This window comes from Podarcis tiliguerta, assembly GCF_965153285.1.
Source record: "Podarcis tiliguerta genome assembly, chromosome: 5".
Lineage (NCBI taxonomy): Eukaryota > Metazoa > Chordata > Lepidosauria > Squamata > Lacertidae > Podarcis > Podarcis tiliguerta.
The window spans coordinates 55,162,900-55,185,413 of NC_139538.1; the positions used below are offsets into that span (position 1 = coordinate 55,162,900).

Consider the following 22,514-nt stretch of genomic DNA (forward strand, 5'->3'; position numbering starts at 1 on the left):
ACATTGATGCTGAAATCCAGCATCGCCTGAGCTCTGCAAGTGCAGCTTTTTCCCAATTGAAGTACAGAGTGTTTGAGGACTGGGACATTCACAGGGAAACTAAAATGCATGCTTACAAAGCTGTTGTACTACCAACCTTACTGTATGCTTGTGAAACATGGACCACTTATAAACCCATCTCCAACTCCTTGAAAGATTCGATCAATGGTGTCTCCAAAAATTTTTACATATCACTTGGGAAGACAGGTGAACTAATGCCAGTGTACTGGAAGAAGCAAAGATCACCAGTGTCAAAGCAATGATTCTTCAACATCAACTTCGTTGGACTGGTCATGTTGTTCGGATGCCTGATTATCATCTTCCAAAACAACTACTCTATTCTGAACTTACAAACACCCTCAACGCAAATTTTAAAAAATGTAGTATAAATACCGACAATTGGGAAACACTGGCCTGTGAGCACTCCAGTTGGAGAACAGCCTTTACCAAAGCTGTTGTGGATGTTGAAGATGCTTGAACTCAAGACGAAATGGAGAAATGTGCTAAGAGGAAAGCACATTTTGCAAACCCCCACCATGATCAACTCCTGCCCGGAGTTGAGGACTGTGGAAAGATGTGTGGATATAAAATTGGCCTCTGCAGTCACCTACGGACACACCGTTAAGACCGTGTACATGGAAGACAATCTTACTCAGCTACGAGTGATCACCAAAGAAAGAAGACTTACTGCTTTGGATGCCTCTGACACCATCAGTTCAGAAAGCATTCCTACTGTATGACATTGAATTGAAAAGGTGGGGTGGTGAGTTTACATTTTTAACATCTTTAATATTGAATACATACATTTATGTTTAATGAAATAACTCAACTATTTACTGTAACAGGTAACACTCCTAAGGAAAAACCTAACAACAAATATCATTGCTATCTATGTTACTTAGGACGTCAATATTTATTTTTCATTTCTAGTGCTCTAAATAAAACCAGCATTTTCATTCATATTTTAAAGGTGGGTGAGCAGAAGTTAGGACAGAATTATTTACCCAAGAGTATTCAGGATCCTTGGGGTGAATGGATTAATGGTAAAACTTGTAGCAGTTTCAAATGGCAAAGTGATTTATGATTAATAGTAGTATCTCATCTGCGACAACCATGTGCAGCAGGTTATCACCATTCCCATTTTATAGATAACTGAAAATTGACTGAAAAATTGTTACATGCTCAAGGCCCCATTATCAGTTCGTACATCAGGTGGTTCCTGTCTAACGCTGCCCCGGTTCATTTCACAAATGCTAATTCCTTTCAATATAAAAGATCACAGATTAAAGACCAGATGATAGAAAACCAAAATACAGTTAAACTAAAGCATTAGGGCATATACACACTTTTAATTCAACTGAGAAAATTATCAAACACCACCTCCATGTTTCATGCTCACACCTGTCACCACAAAATACTTCTTATTTAAGGTGCTTCTGTTCAGGGATCAATCTATGCCTTTCCATCCCATTCCAGTCATCTATCCCCTAGCCAAACAGCCAATCAAAATCCCATCCCCATTGAGCCAACTTAGTCCTCTTATTGAGTGGTTTTGTTTTTCCTTTGGGATTTCTGTTCTCCATTTTGACTTGGGGGGTGGAGTTTATGTATGGGACATATTTGTGCCTAATCCAAGCTTTAGTTTATCTGTTGACGTCTGCAGAAAACTCTCTTCCAGCTGCAGGAACACTGAAAAATAGCTTATCTACACGAACCAAAAAATGACTGAGCCACACAAATATATAGATATATAGATATATATTCAGTCCTCCTGTTCTATTTCCCACTAAATCTAACTGGATGGAACTCAAGATGCAAATGTCTGCAAACAGCCCATGTGCAAAAGAACAAGAGAGTTAGGGCTTGCTTTTACACACTTTTAACCCTCGTGTGTTCAGGAAAATACCTAAAGTACACTCCATATCACTGGGTCATCACAGTGCTTTTGGGGTACCCACCCTGCCTTAGGTTCTTTTCAGCCATTTTTTCTACTTGTGCATAGCTCACATTGTGAGTCTGCCAGTACCAATCTCTTGTGTTTTGCTGATGTAGTTTTGGCTACACAAGCCCAAGCCCAGAGAGACTTGAATCAGCATTAGTATACAGATATTCATTTATCAGTACCATTTTCAGGATTTGTCTCTTTTGTTTCCTTTGGTGATATCAGTTCTGAAATAAATGGAGTGGAAACTATGGCCAGAGAGCTTACATTGTTTTTACAGATGTGTGAAGCCATCTATTTTCCCCAAACAGTCTAGGGGATTTATTGAAGAAAAACAGAATTCACCTTCTAGCTTCTTCCAACACATCTCCCAGTGCTATCTTCAAACAGCAAATGGAAAAATAATATCTAAAAACTGTTGAGCTGCTTTATTAATCTTGATCAGAAGATGACAATGGTCAATTCAGCCATGACATGTACAGCTACATAAAACTCTTCATAACAGCTGTACAATTTTCCCACTGCAGGACTATATCCTGTGCTGTAAGTGCCTTTAATGCTCATTAAGTATGCAGTTGCCAGGCTGAAGCATCTTTGGTTTGCAGCCCCTGGGTCCTGTGAAAAAGACTGACTAGGGAATCTATAAAAAGTTAGCACAGATTTATTTTCAGTAATATCACTCAGTTCTTCAGAACAATTCTTTGCAAACAGGCCCTTAAACTGTTTGGGAAAGGGAGGCTGATGATTAGAACATCTGCAATCATTATTTGGCCCATTATTTACAACACTGCATTAAATAGGATCGGGGAAAACAGCAGAATTGTCCTCTAGATCTAGTTTTTCAGGCCTCTCTAGAAGGTACTTTCTTATATGAAGAACTGAACAAATTGGAGACAAAACAGGTGACAAAACATGGACAGTAACCTTTCCAGCTAGATATTACAAATTACCCTATTGTCTAAGCATTGCAACCAGGCCTCTAACCCCAAATGTTCAAGAGGAAATCAGCACTATGTGGTTTCCTTCATGTTCATATTGTTTGCAAGAGTTGCTTTTGAAATAAACATGACCACTGTAAAATGCAGCTTCTTATCTGTAGCTAGGCTGTATCTGCTGGAGGATAATAAGATTCACTTTTTAATTTCAGCTGCCCAAACTACAGGTAGAATTCCTTTTAATGCAATATGGCAAACATGTGCAAGTATGGCTGATATCTCTATCTATATCTAAGTTTAATGGTAAACTCCCCAAATAAAACAGAACAGACAAGAAAGAGCCTTCGAAATCTGACTATAGCACCTAAGAAGTTACCGTAATTGTCGGGAGAGAGACAGGGAAATTTTGTCCTTGTTAATTCTTATCAACCTTTCAGCTGCTTTCGATGCCATCAACCATGGTATCCTTCTGGAGCGACTGTCTGAGTTAGGGGTAGGTGACACCACTTTGCAGTGGTTCCAGTCCTACTTGCAGCCTTCATGCAGCCTTCAATGAAAATGCTGAGTGGGATCATCTGGAGTTTTGGAATACATTGTGTCCACTCGACTGTTTCAGTCAGCAGAATTGGCACTACTACAGGTTGCCACACAATTCCTGTTCTGCATTTGTAAGAACTCAAGGAGAAGGAGGGCACAAGGAGAAGGGGACGACAGAGGTCGGGATGGTTGAACAGTGTTCTCGAAGCTACCAACATGAGTCTGACCAAACTGCGGGAAGCACTGGAAGACAGGAGTGCCTGGCGTGCTCTGGTCCATGGGGTCACAAAGAGTCGGACACGACTAAACAACAACACCACTTCCTAACTCCCTGCCTATTCAGATCAAGCAGGCACCTTCAACTGTACTCTTTTGGGCACCTGCTAAAAACATTCCCTGTGGCTGTAACTCTTTAAGACACTGAGTTCATATACATTCATCCTGCAGTGGTGATTCAGGTGTATTGGCCCAAGTTCTTTCACAGTGGAGACTGCTTCTTAAAGTCAACAGCATCACATTTGAGATGGTGGCAGTTTCTCAGACTTGTTTTTCTGTTCCAACTGCACCAAGTTGTGAATCAGCTTCTGTATTAACAGCATCCTTCTTTTTACTGCTGCTGTTGCTGCCATTAAAAGGATTTTTCCTGTGGTTAGTTTATATGCTCCAGCTCATTAACATCTCCTAATACCAGAACCTTAGCCTCATTAAGCATGGCAGTTCTGAGGAACATATTCTCCGTTCATCTTCACAAAGCAGGATTCTCCTTGGTGGCCCAGCTGCAGCACCACATGCTACCAAAAGAGGGATCACCCTAGCAATAAAAATACTACAGGATCCCACATAAGACGCAGTAGGGGGCAGGGATATTTATTAGCTAATGGCACTGTTTACAGGCTGCGCAAGGGCTGGAAATTTCTCTACCATCAAAGCAGCTTCCTTTGCAGAACCATGTGGGTTGTTTTTTTATAGCAAGGCCAGCAAATGCTATTTCTTGACTTGGACACAGCAAAAAATATGGTAGAGGAAGACAACTAGAGAAAAACAAGGAGTTAAAAAGCCACAAAGTGGGAACAATTAGAGATGTATAAAGATTTAAAATGTAGGAGAAAGCACTTAATGAAGTAATAAAATTATAGCCCTTGAGGCAAAAGCTTAGGTCTCCTACCTTAAGTCTGAACTGGCCTCTAATTCCTGTGCAGCCATTGCTTATCTTTGCTGCTGTATCAGGTAGTTACAAAAGGAATCAAACATCAAACCAATTGTGTAAGCTGCTATTTGGGGGGCAAGGGGGGAAAGGGCTAGAACTAATAGTATGCATTTGTGAATATGAGACAAACTGAAAGGCACCAAAATCTAATGCTGAAATATCATTAAATGTTCCGCCAAGACCCTCAGAAATTTTCAAGGAATCCTTTGGGAATAAAGTTTGGGAAGCCCTGTCCTAAGAGAACAGATAATATAAGACAGAATTATTATACTGGAAAAATTGCTTGATCCCAAGTAGCTATAATAGGCTGAAACATGAAGTTTACACTTCCTCGTTTCTTTTTAGCAATGCTAAACTGCTTCAATACTGCACCTGAAATTCTGCAATGATTTGATTTCATCAAATAAATGTTCCAAGCAGTTAACACTGCTTGGATAATAATACATTAGAACATAATACATTTATGTTCTTAATAGCATACCTTAAGGCAGAATGTGAAAATAATTTTAACTCTTGTGTTTTAACAAGTTCAGGAGCATTTTATGCTCAGCTTAGAATGTCTGCAGCATCCTGAATATTCTGGGGTCAAGAAAATTCAGGTTGAAGGTATAAGTACGAAATTTTACTCTGGTAGCAAATGAAATCCCTACAACAGAACACACTGCTAACTCACAAACTTAAGCTAGAAACCTGAACACCAGTAGTTACAATCTATTCAATATTGCATCATCACACACCTGTCTACTTAAAATAGCAACATAAATTTAAGGAACAATTTTATCAAAGCAACAACAATGCAGAGAGGCTTGTACAATAGCAATCAAAGTGACATCCTTATTGCTGTATCCTACTTGCCTTCAACCAGCCCATAGGCTTTGCTTGCTACAGAACTAACAGCGCTAAAAAAAGAGGCATTTAAACAGTTCCAGGGCAAACTCTCATTCACATATAAAAATGATCTTTCTGAGCAACACAGCTACACTGCTCAAGTATTTTCCCAACCTTCTGATGAAGGAGCACCAATTGTTGCCATTGTCCAAGTGCACAAAATCATTGGTCATTGAACAAAGGGATCAAAACAATGGAGGTCCTGGATCTGGTTAACTTCTGCCATAGCAGTGGCTATGATTACTTAAACACATAAGTCCATTTCTTGAAATAAGGCTAACACTATTAAAATAACTAATTTACTGCTCAAGGTGCTAGGCCCATAAATATCCAGGCAATCTGTAAGTACTGCTTTTAGCCAAGGGATTACAACTTCATCTGTTACACAAATTATCTTGTTTGTTTTTATCTTGAAATTCAGCTGGGAAATGAAAATCATATGCTAAATACAAAGTACTTTAAAGAGGGTTGCTTTTTTTTTAAGCGAAACAAAATAGAGGAACTGCTAAGACTGTAAACATTTTCAACAGGCAACCTTCAACAGGCTATGCGCTATGATACCACCAAAGAAACAGCAAATCACCTCCTGTGAAACTGGAGATGTACACCAGTATACTGGGTTACTTACTGCTACAGTTGTTTTTTTAAAAAAGGCTTTGTCAGCAGTCAAAACATGGCCTTAAAAGTACCAATAGAATCCCTAGCAGCACACACTCCCATTCTTTTGTCCCACTGCATTAAATGCCTATCAAATGTCACTATGTGACACTTTATGAAAGCACCCTACTAGTCAGGCCTGACAGGTGCCAATACCCTAATATGATAATTTCACTCTGTCAGTAAAAACATTTCTCTTCTTATAGACTTTTACACCCTTTACCCAAGATGTGATCAATCACTGACTTTTTCAGTTAAGTTTCATTTGTCTGGCTCATGAGTACCAGTAAAAAAAAAAAAGAGGGTGGGTGGGTGGGAGAGGAGAGAATGAGAAATTCCGTACTAAACTAAACATTTACACACCTGCTCCTCATTGTCCTTCCATTTGCTGGCTTCTTTCCAACGCATATAACCATCTATTTAAATTTCTAGCTGCATTATAGTTTCAGTGGATTAAATCCAGTCCTTTGAAACTGACATGGGAGAAGCAAGTTTAAAATAGTTTCTGCAAACATACAATTAAAACAATGAGACACAAACTGGTCTTCCTGCTGAACATTGTGACGGAGACGCTTCAAGGAGGCTCTTTTTAGATAACCCAACTCAGAGATCTATGCCCACCTTCCATTGTAATTTAGCATGCTTTCCAATTACTGCATAATTTTGCTAACACTTTCTATCAAATCTAAGACCATTTAAACCTGTAGTCAAGGCTTTCTGGTCGGTTTGAATGACCCAGGAGCAAACAAAGAAGCCGTTACACAAAAGTGTGATTTATATAAGCCTCCTGCAATTTTAAAGACTGAATGAAGCTGTATTCTGAAAGTCTTTTAAATTTACAAGTATTAGGAAAAAAATAATTCCAGCATATTAAAGTAAACAAAGCAGCATTGTAACTATGCTTTGGTAAGAGCGTGTGGCCACAATCCCATGCCCACTTACCTGAGAGTAAGCCCTAATCACACATCTTTAGATTTACATACATAATTCTTAGAAAGCAAAGTTCTGTTTATTCCTCAGCTGTGTAGAAGCTGTCAGCAGCATGTATCCATGGAAACTGGTCAGTCAAGCAGACAAACGATCCAATGACCTTGAGTCAGATTTTTTTAAAAAACAACGGCCACCACCCTTCTCTTTTTTGAAAGTCAGTGATGTCACCATCCAAAAGTACTCAGAAACACTTCAAGCTGCCAGCTAACAATGGGTAGTTACAAAAAATAATAATAATTGAGGTCAGTTCAAGCAAAGGAGATTACATTAACAGAGCTGGCCTACTGTTATCACTTAGGATGTTGTCAGAAAAGCTCAGGGCTAGTTCAAAGACAAAAGCAGAGGGCAGGAGATGTCTGAAGTAGGCTATAGCCTCAACTACTTCTCACTTACGTTCACCAAATACTTTCCTGTTCCCTTCTTTGCTTTTCACTCTTACAAGGAACAAGGTGGTGTCCATAGCAGCTTAAGGGTTCCTTTCTGAGAACTTTGTAAACAACACATGACTAAATCCAAGAACAGTTAAGAGTATAAGAAGCAACAGCAAGGCAAACATCATCAATCCTCACTTTACAATTTCTACACCCTCACAGTATTGTGGTGCACTATAAGCAATAAGATACAACAGGTGCCCACTATTATCATTTTCTGGAAACACTTGAACAGGGGTCAGCAACCTTTTTCAGTCGTGGACCGGTTCACCATCCCTCAGACCATGTGTGGGGGCCGGACTATGTTTTTCTTGGGGGGGGGGTGAACAAATTCTTATGCCACACAAATAACCTAGAGATGCATTTTAAATAAAAGGACACATTCTACTCACGTAAAAAACGCTGACAGTCCGCGGGCCGGATTGAGAAGGCGATTGGGCCGCATCCGGCCCCCGGGCCTTAGATTGCCTACCCCTGCAATTGAAGATGTCCCAATGGGTTTTTTCAGCTGGATAAAATGGGTCTTTGCCACAAGTATCTACTCTGGGTTTTAGTCTTGCTTTAAATGTGCCTGCTGTTTTGTGTTAACTGTTTTTAATTATCTTATGTAAATCACCTTGAGACAGTTGTTTATATAAAGCGATTAATAAATCAACTGTGTGGTGTAACAGAATGTCAGGAAAAATATTCCTCCAACTTTTACCCTTGCTGACGTGAGACGGCAGACTTTGGGATTTCACTACTTTTCTCTACTCTCCCCCTCCCCCTTTGGGGGTAAAAGATAACTTCAGGAAAAAACTACCAATCAATCAGAAAAAATCCAAAATATTTTTTTTTAAAAAATATTGCTTCAGCCTTTAAAAAACTAATTTCTAGTCTATTCTATTCATTACACTATGACACTAGGCACTTCCCGGCATGGTAGGTATATACAAATTGCTAGACACTGTATTTACTTGACATTATAAATATATATATTTCTGTGTTATACATCATTATTTCTACCTTTAAATTATCTAAAAACTGGATGCTCTTGTATTTCCCTCCCCCTGCCAAAAAGGCAAAAAATTAATCTGCCAAATGGTTAACTTACTACCACACCAGCTAGGATGCTGAATATTCCAACACATAGCAGCAAATAAAGTCTGAAGGGAGAAGAGTAAGCATTTGAAGACTTCCAAGAAATCAAAACTTTGTTATACCCATAGACAAAGATGCAAACTACAAGAAAAGTCTGCAAAGTTGAAATTTTTTATATTTAATGGTCAACATCTGGGACACTAAGTTCACCTCATACCCCAAACCCGCATTACAGCACAATGGAATCCCAAGCTGCATGAAGGGCAAAATATTGGGTTCAGATAGTACGTGACCATTACACACTGCTATCAGAATATGATGTGCAGGAAGGGAAACTTCCCATAGTAGACAGGAGCATACTTTCTGCTTCAAGAATGCAACTTTCCTTTACTATCATTATATAAATGCACTGTTGGGTAACCATTGAAGGCCAGTAAATTTCAAGAGATGAAAAATGAGGTACATTAAATCGCCGCAACATTTTGATCTCTTCAGATTTTCCTGATGATCTATGTGACTGGTGTTCAACTGAAAAATCCTATTGCCTTCTGCTACTGTTTGAAAGGCACTACTTTACATAAAATAACTAAATTGTCAGGTGTTATTTACATAAGGGAAACGAAAGAGTTGAGGACAAGAAGAAGAAGAAGAAATTCAGCTTGGTGACAGAACAAAAGAAAATGGGAAGAGGCGCTTCTTGATGTAAAAGCAATTCATATGCATAAAGTATAACGGCACCGGCCACTTATCAGACCAAAGGGTTCCTATTACATGCGAAGGATGGGAAAGCAATGGGAACTAAATGCATCAACAAATGCAAGCTGAGAAAGGCAAGGGGGGAGGGAGAAGAGGGGGAAAGGGGTTAATAAAATTCAAAGCAGAAAGTAGGAAATGAGATTAAATGAGACATCTTGGCCATGAGGCTGAAGAAGGCCTCAAAGCCAAAAGTGTCTCATCTAATCCAATTTTCTATTTCTAGAATGCATTTTAATAACCCCTTTGTATATGGTACAATGACTTTAGCAGGGTCCGTTTTAAGAAGATTTTCCACACTAGGAAGCAAAATGGGTTAAAATAATTGCATACCGCACCTCATACATGAAACACTTTGTTAAATCCCAGTGTCAAATACTGAAGTCATACAATGTAAGAAGGCATCCATTTAGAAAGTGCCTTTCCTGACAAACATCCTAGGGCTGTGCCATACAAGACTGTAATACACACACACACACACACACACACACACACACACACACTTTCCTTAAGCCAACTAAAAGGCTGGAGAAAACAGAAATGTCTTTTGCCTGCTTTAAAGCATGGACGTGGAATTTCCTGATCTAATGTCGCTGGGCAGAGAATTTCTTTGCCTTGGGGCAAAACTGTCATAGGCTCTGGCACCTGCCATTTCCAATCTGTACTTGGAAAACAGTTAATATAAACCATTACCCAAGAGGGCATGGTACAAGATGGAATTCAGGGATATGGAAGCTTAAGCAAATAGGGCTGGGTGCACAGGATGAGAAGTCAAACTAGCTGGAAACTTGTCTTTTCCATAAATGTTAAGTAACTACAGAAATGCAAGCCTGCTGAAGACCTGCCTCTGTTCAGGTTGTTTAACGTTGTGGAATTGGCCTGAGTAGTAGATAGCTGACCATTTTATTAATGTTGTATTTTATTTTTATATTTTATTTAATATATGTACTTGTTGTAACCTGCCCTAAAGTCTTATGATAAAGAGTGGGACATTAAAAAAAATATACATATACATACATACATACATACATACATACAGGTAAAGGTACCCCTGCCCGTACAGGCCAGTCTTGACAGACTCTAGGGTTGTGCGCCCATCTCACTCAAAGAGGCCAAGGGCCAGCGCTGTCCGAAGACACTTCCGGGTCACGTGGCCAGCGTGACATCGCTGCTCTGGCGAGCCAGAGCCGCACACGGAAACGCCGTTTCCCTTCCCGCTAGTAAGCGGTCCCTATTTATCTACTTGCACCCGGGGGTGCTTTCGAACTGCTAGGTTGGCAGGCGCTGGGACCGAACAGCGGGAGCGCACCCCGCCGCGGGGATTCGAACCGCCGACCTTTCGATCGGCAAGCCCTAGGCACTGAGGCTTTAACCAACAGTGCCACCCGCGTCCCATACATACTAGACTTCATATTGCCTGTACCTGTACCTCTCCAATACTTGTGCCTTTTATATGCAAAAAAGCTAGCTCGTCGCTTATTCCTAATGGGACGTACTATAGTGGGCTAACCTCTTGGATCCATCTACCTGTGCACCAGATACGTATGAAAATAATAGCTGTGGTACACTTATGAAACTGCTTACTATCTTGAAGATGGAATGTGTGGTTTTCTCTCCACCTGGGGCTGCATTTGATCTTTCACGGCTACTGCAGTTTGGTAAATTTAGATACATAGCACAATCCAATAGTGGTAATAGAGCTGAGGAGACTGTGTACAAACACACATTTTGGACACTGTTCTGCAGGCTGCAGCATCTAGGAAAATGTGCTATCTACAGAGTAGCTGCAATCGTGAAGGACCCTAAAATCTACAGCTAGTTTCTTTTGCACCCTCAAATCCCACTAGGTGCTCTTAACCCAGGTATTTTATCAACCTTACTTGCCTGATTTGCAGAGTGATATTTAATGAAGATGATGATCACATATAAACATGGATTACATTACAGTTCCCAATTAAATTTTTGGTCCTTTATGATAGAGGAACTATAAAACTGCATTCTCTCTTTCCCCTGGGTTTTAAATGAGTTGCAAATGCCTTTGACTTGGCATTTTAACTGAGCTAAATAGTTCTGCTGAGGTCAGACTGGAGGGCTTCTGTAATTAGAGCAGGCACATCATTTTTCTGTTTATGGGAATGGACTGCAACTGCCCCCCCCTACTATTTGTTAACATGTGACAGACGCTATCAAGTTAAACACTTTCTTCAGGTATTACAGTTAAGGAGAACATTCAAGTAGAAACAGGGCTCAGCCAAAAAGCCTCTCCTCCTGGCATCTGCACATACTGTGCAAACATCTGGAGGGAGGGAGGAGGCTTTCACCTGTACAGGCTTTCATGGGATCTGGAACCCTGAGGCTCCCTCCCTTCAGGCATTTCTGCACTATGTCCAGATGCCAGGAAGAAGGGCTACTCAGCTTGTCCCTGATCCCATTTGCACATTCTCTGTATCTTGTAAGTTTATCATCTATATCTATATCTACTATATCTCAAACCAATAAACCCATGAATCTAACAGCCCAAGTAGCAGGGATCTGTTTCCAACATAATCAACTTCTAGGAAGCTTACAACTTCTCCATTACGTATCAACAGCAGCACTGTTAATCACTCTCAGCATCTGGTATACAACCATGAGTAGGAACCTATGGTCTCTCAGAGGTTGTTGGATCACTGGCCATCCTGGCTGGGGAAGATGGAAGCCAGAGCCCATCAACATCTGGAGGGTCATGCATCTAGTTCCATCTAGCTATCATGGATAGGAGTAAAAGTATTGAAATGAGAATATGGCTTGGTCTGGTCCATATTCTGCCCCCCCCCCATTATTCTTCTGTTTATCTTTTGTATTGCTGTTTTATTACAAATAAAAGAAAATGCCATTTTAGATTCATCCTTTAACGTTACTGTCACAACTAACTGCTTAAGAAAAGTACCCTGCTACTTCAGTGATTAATTAAACTAGATTAAAAAGAAAAAAAGGACTACCACATGAACATGGCAGGAAAATAAGGGATGAGGAAGAATTGTATTGTTAGTCCAACAAATATTTCCAGATGCTAGCAACCTCCAAGGACTAGTGCGCTTGAGACTGGCTCAATAAAAAGGTGTTGCCTTGCCTTGCCTCCCCCCCCCCCCCCCCGGTGAACCATATAGCAACAACTCTATATACTAAATATTTAAGTATCACACAACAGAAATAGTATCCAATGTCTCACACAACTGGATCTAGACCTGCCCTTTCCCAAAGAGCCGTGTTGACAAAATAACATGATTTCTGTTCTGACCTGTCTGGAAGTCAACAACAAAGTGATCAGCCACCACCCACAAGCCAAACAATATTTAGTACACTATCTGAGCACTGAAGTCAAGGCACAATAGCAAGGTATTAAAAAATCCTCTACAGAAACTCAGTTAATAGCAGAAGGTACATCTGCTGGAACACTGCCCTAGGGTTAAGAGAAGACCACCCAAGTAATCATGAATAAGGAAAGCTAAATGCAGTTAAATAACCAGTGCAAGGTGTCTACTGTTTGGTCCAGATTTAAATTCCTGGTAGTAATCTGTATTTACTCAACATAGCATTTCACTTTGAAGACTGAATGACTAAAACCTTGAAAGCCCTGTGGACTAGCAGGGATCAGCACTGTTGCTGTTTCACTTGCTGAGATGGCACATGCTATCCCAGTATGCATGAACCCCAATAAAAACTGAGTATAATCGAAATGGTACCCTTGAACTCATGGAAGTGATTTTGATCCATCTGTGGCCCCTACTACCAAATGATGAAGGAAAGCTGTTTTTGCCAATTCCCCCTTCCCTCTGCAACTCTCCCTACCCCCGCTCCCCTCCATCCTGTTCTAGATAATCCCCTCAATGATCTGGAGCTGATTTCCAGGGGAGACTGGAGGCTGCAGGCAGAGAAAGAACTAGCAATGTTGCTCCCTCCTTTTCCATTAACAGATGCTTCCACTGGATCAAAAGTTCATGAGATCAAGGGTACCAACCGGATTCTACCCTCTGTCATACATACTGAAGACAACAGATCACTTCATGATGATAATAAATTTATGTTTACAAGGATTCTTTTGTCAACCAGAACAAGGAAAAATCACCACCACCACCACCAACAATTTATTATTGTTGTATTGGGTTTCCCCAGCCACTCTGGGCAGCTCCCAAAAGAATATTAAAAACACAATAAAACATCAGACATTATAAACTTCCCTAAACAGTGCTGCCTTCAGATGTCTTCTAAAAGTCAGATACAGTGGTACCTCGGGTTACAGATGCTTCAGGTTACAGACTCCGTTAACCCAGAAATAGTACCTCCGGTTAAGAACTTTGCTTCAGGATGAGAACAGAAATTGTGTGGCGGCAATGGGAGGCCCCATTAGCTGAAGTAGTGTCTCAGGTTAAGAACAGTTTCAGGTTAAGAACAGACCTCCAGAACAAATTAAGTTCTTAACCCGAGGTACCACTGTAGTTGTTTATTTCCTTGGCATTTTATGGGAGGGCGTTCTACAGGGCAAGTGCCACTACCAAAAAGGCCCTCTGCCAGGTTTCCTGTAACCTCACTTCTCACTTTGAGTGAACCACCAGAAGGTCCTCGGAGCTGGACTCAGTAGCTACAAAAAATGTAGCTACATAAGTGCATGTTAGAGGTTACTAAAAGTGAATCAAGTTATTATTTTGGGTAGGTCCACACACACAGATCCTTTAGAATCAAAACTTGCTTTAAATAAAGAAATAGTTGGGCAGCAATACCTCTGGATCTAACAGTAATATCTGGAGAGGTCTGTTTCAAAAAACAAAAATGTCACTTCCATCTTTTAACAGAGCTAGGGCAAGTAATTACTCAGTGTTAGGGGGGAAAATCTACTGTTCTATAACTGTTTTATTATAATTATTAGCATAATTATCATATCAATTATTAATGGTTGAGAGCTAATTCAACAGCCTGATAGGGCTAGTTAAGCAGGAGGTAAAGAAAGAAAGATGATATAAGCTATACAGTGTTGTTGTCGCCAAAGAACCAGATGTGGAGAAAATAGAGCGCCAACATTTGTTCCATACATTCTTGTGCAAAAACAAACAGAAGAATCTCAACAATGCTGTAATAGGTAATTATTTATATGAATATGAAATAAATAAATTGTTATTTTGCATCCTCATGTGCAAGAGCTTGAGCAAACTCTTGCACAAGCAGAATGACACCTTCGGATTTAATGAAGCTTTTCCAGGAGCTGTAAATACCTTTGGGGATAGAGAGGGATACCTCTGGATCCAACTCGTAATGCCTAAGTTGTTTTAAGCATTAAATTAAAAACAGGATCTCAAAGCAGCCTTGACTATAATAAACAAAACTTCTAATAAACTATGGCAGAAGGTTTTAAGTACGAGTGAAATTCTCCAGTAGCTAATGTTCAAAACCAAACCAACTTTTAATAAAAAGGAAATGCAAAGCTCGATGTAGCATGAAATATCTCCAGAGACCTGTTTAGTGAAATTAACTAGTAGTTTAATAGAAAAAAAGCCTGATATATGAGAGTGCTCCAATTTCTTCATAGAAATTAACATTTCAATCCTGTTTTTATCTAGAAGTCATTAAACTGTGCAACATGAATTATTGGAACTGTAGCAGAGAATTAACTCTATTCATCAAGTAAGTCCAAACAGTTTAGAGTGCATCTGTAATGAAAAAATAGCTCCACATTTCTATCTCTTCTCATTAAAGTAAACCAGTTTTCCCTCTCTCAGTATATAAAACTGTCTTCTCTTCATGTAATTTATATTACCATAAGCCAGCTCACATTCTAAACTATTACACGCCTCCAATTAATTTTTGCAGCTTTTGCCTGAAAATTTAATGAGATAGTAGTGTATGAACCTGCTGACTCCAGATTATGTGTGTGCTTCCAATATTAATGTTGGCATAATAAAATAATCTGATAACATGCTTGATGGGAGCTTTGCACTATTGTGAAAGTTGTTAAGGCAATATGTAAATCCATTCCAATCACTTTTCTCCTTTTTAAAAAGAGGTAAAGAATGACTATAGTTAACTAAAATCATAGCAGCAGCTTCCAATCAAGTATTAGAAAATTAAGATGCTCATATATCAAGCATGTTTTCTTTGGGTATTTCCCCCCAGTAATTTCTTAATCAGTGTTTAAATATTATTTTAAAGGGCATAGACCTACTCCAAGAAAAAGAATTTGTGCTTCACTGTTACTTGCTCCAATTGGAATATTCAGATTTATTAATACTAGTCTAGCAACCGATAAACCAACCTGTATCCTATCTACCATTGCGTGGCCAAACATGTGGCCAAACAAGTAACATGTGTTCTCTGGGTGAAAGAAGAATAAAACAATAAACTAAGGTAAAATACGATGGTTAAAATGCAACAATAAAAACAGTAAGTTTCAGACTAAAAGCTTTCCTTTCTAGTAGTAATGAGCTGATCAAATTATAAAGTAAAGAATTGCTCAGACTTTGAAAGCTTTCCTTAAAACAGAAAGTTTTAAGATATTTAAAACTTTCCAGATATTTTAGCTTAAATAGCTTGCCAGATATTTAAAAGCCCTTGCAACTAAAAAGGTCTTCACTTGCAGCTTAAAAAATCTCAGTGAAGGCACCAGGCAAGCCTCTCTGGAAAGACTACTCCATAAACATGGTGGAACCCCACAAATTCCTTACTGGTTTGCATTGATGGTTGGAACTTTGCAAATTCCCACACAAACTGACCTGGTCTACAGCTTTTGTACCACTGTATACCACTAGCATTCACATTTCCCAATGCAGCTGTTCCCTCAAATAATGCAAAGTTAAGTTGAGAAATGCATATATAAACACGATTCTTAAAAAATAATAACCACAAATTAATTCAAAATTTGATTGAAAGTGACACATACCAGAAATAGACTTCACTCATATCTACAGTTGTTGAATTAAAACAAAATAAATATAGAAAACTTCCAGTCCAAAGTTACTTTTGGTTCTAGACCATTTCTGTTATGCCTTGAAGTGTCATCCATGATAGCTCAGTCAGTAGAGCAGGAGACCCTTAATCTCAGGGTCATGGGTTGAGTCCCACGTTGGACAAAAGATTCCTGGACTAGATGACCCTTGTGGTCCCTTCCAACTCTATGATTCTATGATTCAATGCCATCTCTATAAGGCATTTTTTAATTGTTCCCAGTCTTCAGGATTCCAAAAAGATAGCAAGGAAGTTGTTGTGATTGCAGTTACACCTCCAGATGCTGTCAGGGAGTGGGAGGAGGTGTTGTTAGATACTCTGGACGGTGTGATTTGTACATTCTGTACCTATTTCAGTTTCACCAGCTTCAAGAACTGTGTTGATGAGGGTCTGGCCACTTTGAGCTAGAAGTCCTGATATATCAATCCACCTCAGATATTAGACACGGGTATAAGCTGATACAGAAATTAAGCTTTTCTTCCCATTGCTCTTAGGTGATGGCCACTTCATGGTAAAACACCATGTGACGAGAGCTTCAAACAATCAGGCTACGATTGCAAGCACCATACAAATTACACGGTCATCTTAATTAACCCCCAAGGGTTGTCCTTCTGGTATTCAACCGGACTAAAGGGAAACTAACATAGTAATCTATTTCTTGGAATAGTTCATGAGCAAACTTTTTTTCATTTAGCTAACTGACACTGGGATGACTGAAAGTGCCTGTAAATTGATACCACTCATCTCCTACTGGAAGTTGTGCTGCACCATCTCAAAAGTAGAACAGCACCCACCCGAAAATATGGGAAACCCACAATGACAAGTTAATTAGTAGACATGTATCAATAAAAATAGGTAAGTGAGATGCAACCCCATTGGCTATGCTGTATCAAAACTCAGTTTAAGAAGCCAAGATATGAATGTGGCTTCTCCACATGCGGCTGATTCACTCTTCCCTTTGCGTGTCAGAAAATATGCCAGGAAGCCAGAGTTAATTAACCATATCTTCCCGTTATGTCCACTTATGGTTCTCTTCGGATCGTATAAACCTTATCTTCCTGTTATATCCAAACTAGGAAATTATAGTCATTAACTATAATAAAGCAAGCCAGGCTATAAAGCCATGGTTCAAAGTTGGCTAATATCCTAGTTTGTTTGGAAACCATTAACCATACTTTCCAGTCTGGACAAAATGGGAATCTGTGGTTAACTACTGCTTCCTGACTTGTTTCCCCACTAGTGCAAATGGAGGAGTGAAGCAACCGTGAGTGCAACCAGCACATTAATATCTTAGCTTATTAAGGCCAATGTTTATTGTCCGAACACAGACCATTTCAGTTGTGAGTGTTGAACAGTTCACTTATTTCTAGTTTATACCAACACTGTGAGTCATTTGTTAGACCAGTAATCTGTATCTAATCCAGTGGCATTCACTGTGTGATCAATGGGCTGCTCTCCAACTCATGAACCGCTGATGTAGTCTATTTAGACAAAACCTAGTGAAAGAATATCCTTTGCTTTGTACTACTAAATAGAACACTGCATTCAGAGAGAAAGTTTAGGAGGGAAACCCTTTATCAACTGCTTTACTTTCTACAAATGACTCATTAGCAATATTTCCACACACTGACACAGAGACATATATTAGATGGAGAAAGACAAATCTGCAACTTCCAAATTTATCATCATATTTCAGTTCTAGCCATGCTTGAAAAACAATGGCTGTTTGTTACAAGTGATGGTGTTTATGTGGAGCTCAGATATTTTTCCTGTTCTCATGGTACAATGAATACCTGTGCAAAATTTTAAGATAGTGAATTTAGCTTGTTGCAGAATCCAGCTATCTGGCATTGCTTTTCCCCCATGAACATCCCTATCTTCTGAGATCAATTGTGAAGAACTTGCTATGTGGATGTTTCCCCTTTTGGAGATTTGTGTGACAGCAGTATTGAGCAGGATCGTTTCTACTGTGGTAACACACTTATGGAGAAAGAAGCCCAACATGTTCTGTCTCTCTGAGATCTATTAGAAAAATGGTGTGTGCCACTTTGTTTTCCCATTTCTACAAAATAAGCACATGTTTAATTCTGGCTATTATTGTATTTTTAGCTTTATGCTCATTATCTGGTTACAGAATTAATGGGATTCTTGACATACTCAGCTTGAATTCTTGGTTAAAGAGGAAAGCCAGGATATACATTTAAAAATAAAAATTTGAGAAGAGGAAGAAGGAAAGAAAAACCAAACAAAATATACTCAGGACACCCAAGTTCTATTCTATTTTATACAATTAGGAATAAATACATATACTGCACATACAATGAATATATTTTCACTATCAAACTCAGACTAAAGCAATCTTAAATTTGTAGTGTAATAAAATGTTACTAGATCAGCATATAAATTATATAAAATTAATAAATAATATTTTGTGCATGTCCTTCTGGACAAGCTATTGCACTTGACCTTCCACAACATGTGATAATACATGCTTGCACTAAATCAGTGTTGTGTGAAGTCTCCTGCTAGCTCTTGTGCAACCCTCTGCAAAACAGTGCCAAGATCAGAATTAGTTCCACTGGCATCTTTCTGGATTCAACCCATAGGGCCATTAAGCCTCCGCTGTAGGGCCTTTTCCAGCCATCAAACACGCCCTGTTGCATGTTCAATGTTACACAGACCAGAAAACTAAATTATATTGTCCAAATAGTTGCCTGAAATGCCATGAACCAAGATCACACGCTAGGAACAAGGAATATAGGTGGAAAAGTGCAAAGAATCTGCTATACAAGGAGCAAGTAAGTAATTCAAACATTTAGGAAGAGTTTTATAAGGGTAGGAATCTAGATTCTCACAGAAATCTAAAGGCTCATTCTGACAAACTTGCCATGCACATGCAGAGAATTCCACTCACAGACAGAATGGATTGTTTTGGTTCAGGAAAAGTTCTAAGACCAAAAGGTTCTTCTGCCAGGAACAGAAGATTTCACCCCAGGGGTAATGATGGACTTTTCAAAACACTAATAATGCATAAGTGGTACTAACTACAAGAACCAAGAAGATTGTTAACATTTCTTTTTTCCATTTCTAAGGATGTTATTTAAGAAAATCTTGTTTATTTTTTCTGTTTTATGAGCAAGGGAAGAGTTGAATAACCCTTTTCAAAGAAGCCTAGGGCAAAACAACAGTCAATAAAACCTAATAGGCCTCAGATGCCAAAGTGTGTAAGTTAGTGTCACTTAGCAGCAATAGTATATATTTGGGCTGCAACCCTAAACACAATTACTAGGGTTATAAGGCCACATCAGACAGTGGGACACGTTTGAGCATTACACTGATAACTGGGTTTAAGAATCAGAATATCTAACAAAAGACAAACACAGAAGCTTTCTCCAACTAAAAGCGTACACACAATAATTCTAGATGCCCTATATTAGGAATTGGTCTTAAAATGCAATCCTGCGTACATTCACCTGAGAGTAAGGCCCACTATACTTACTGAGACTACAAGTATGCACTCACAGGATCACTTGCTAAGCTCATATTTTCACATCTAAGTTCTTTCTGTTCTTAAAATTTGTGCTATTTATGTTCTTCCATGCCTCAAATGCCAGAGGATTTTCCCCTTTGTGCAATGACAGCTTGCAGAAGCTTAACAAAACTTGGTGAATATTGATTCTATTACTGTGTGTTTCAAATTCACATGCTGCACCTAATCAGTATTTGGGAGTCCTCAATTTAACTGATGGTGAAACCAAACAGGGGAATTCACACAGAAAATTGATTATGGGAAAGAATGGCTTGTCATCTGTGTGCTAACATTCTCTGCTGCCCCCTTTTCAGTTGGATAGATTCCATCCTGCCCCTAAATCTTGCCTTTAAAAGAAACACGTGGTTTAGAGTTGAATTTCATAATCTACGTTAGTACAAAGGATGTCTTGAATAAAGGTTTTGTATTTCTAAATTATTACAACAGTGTATAATTAGCTCATCTCCAAGTTCAACCAAAAGGGCATAGTGTACTCAAGTTAAGCGTATTTTAAGCCTGATATATTTTGTTGATTGTACTAGTTTATCCTTCTCTTCAGTACAAAAATATCTGTTGCTTTTAAAAAGCTTTTGTTTCCTTCGGTGTCTCACTGCTTTTACAAAGTTTAGATGTAACTTCTCTCCCCCCCTCCCCCGCTATTGTTTTGGAATCATGCATCAAACTAAGGGTATGTAGACCCAGGAACACACATTTCTACCATATTTAGAAAATACCTTAATGTCTCGCCTTGATAGGGTGACATGTGAATCAGATATTTAATTTTAAAAAGATATAGATTTCCTGCCTTCTTTACCATCTCTTCTCCTTACACACTACACCAGTTAGCAAATCAAAATCTGCATTTAAATAGAATATTTCTGATGTATGAAAAGTGGGCAGCCTCGGGGTAAAGAGGTATCATTTGCCATTCTCCATATGCACAAAATTACATTTAAAATGTGATACTAGATTTTAAAAATTTATTGGACGTTTGAAATTGTCATTCTATCACCTTTGTTTTATTGTTAAGAAAAGAATTTCCTTTGCCAACACGTTATTTGTTGCAAAAAAAAATCATTAATCAAAATAGCGTGCTATTTCAGCATTCCGTCAACTTAATTTTGAAAAAATATTGCATTCAACCAGCTCTTGTAAATCACTGCTGCTCATAATTCCAGCCATTATTCAGTGTGGAATTCGAGCAGTTGGAATTCATTAACATAGGTTGTTACAAATCTGCATTTTTAGACTTTGTCATAAAATGCAGACGACCAAACTCAGTGACCTGGATCTAACAGCTTTTCATGTGAAGTGGCCTTTTTAGACTGCATCTCCTAACCCTTGTCTCTTTTGCAGTCCGAATAAAGACGCCACTTACAATTCTCAGCTACTGACCGGGTCATAGCGAGGGAAAGCGAACTATTCAAGCATCACCAACATTATGGTTATATTTTCAGAATTCGAACGGCAGCCAACAAGTTCTGGTCAAGCAAGAATTGAGAAGAACCAGCTATCCTAATGCAGGATATCCAACGCATCATATCCTCTCCTACCAATCTGAGGGTCACGTCATTCACCATGTCTTTGGTGCAGGAAATATGTCTGTGTTTATACCCATAGCAAACGTGGCTATTGTGTAATATGTCAACAACAAACATATGTCCTTAAATGCCTGTGTTTATGCACTGGGAAGCCACAGCCCCACCAGAGCTCTTGTTCATACCTAAAAAGGTGTTTTTTTAAGGTCCAACATCTGTTCTTCACATGTTACACAGGAAGCACCAATCTGCCGATGGCAAACTCAATTTTTACATAAAATATAAAGCAGCCCTAAGGCTAACACACATAATCTAATACCATAAAAAGGAAGCAGCAGGCTTTGTGGAAGTCTTTCCCCAGTGACAAAAGAATCTGTCAGATTATTATTTTTTTTAGAAAGAAAGCCAAACTATTGGGATCGTAATGGATTGTTTGCATTGTTTTTGAAAGACATGTTAAGTCTGCAATCCAGAAAGTTAGTCGTGCTTAAAATTCACTGGAATCAACGTGACTCAAGTAAGTCTCAAGTAACCAGCTGCAGTGAAATGGACCAGTCACAACAATACTACTAAATATTAGCCTATGTGTTGTGTTTGTATTGTTGTGATTGGTTCTTATTGCAACATAGGGGTTTGTTTTTGGTGAAATCAACCAGAACAGGACTTAACTTTTTCTGGACTGGTGCTTAACTGGTTCAAATGGGCATTGTTTTACTATAAATAGTTTTAATTTTGTAATTTTGCTATTTTGAATCAGGAAAAGAAAAGTGCTATATAAATAAAGTAACAAAAGAAGAAGAACAAAACCCAAGCAATATATAAAGCAGATGGAGTTAGAAGACTCAATAGAGTAAGCTAAGCAAGGCACCAGGCACCCCAACCGGGCACCCCAAGCAGAAAAATCCCACAAAAGGTCACCACCTGGACACAGTTCACACTGAGATAGCAATTCTGTGTCTAGGTTGTACTATTTTGGACGGCAGGTTGGCCATCACATGACTGAATGCAATTCA

The 22,514-nt window shown here is 39.0% G+C and overlaps 1 protein-coding gene and 1 long non-coding RNA gene across 8 annotated transcripts in view; one reads left to right on the top strand and one right to left on the bottom strand.

The window, feature by feature from the left end:
• CTBP2 (C-terminal binding protein 2) overlaps nucleotides 1–22,514 on the bottom strand; it is a 196,741-nt gene that overhangs the window by 121,912 nt on the left and 52,315 nt on the right. The gene's annotated exons all lie outside the window — the stretch shown is intronic.
• Nucleotides 8,505–21,623, top strand: LOC310677226. The gene is made up of 3 exons (XR_014511007.1): nucleotides 8,505–8,547; nucleotides 15,054–15,117; nucleotides 21,421–21,623. It is a non-coding gene; the product is annotated as an uncharacterized lncRNA (long non-coding RNA).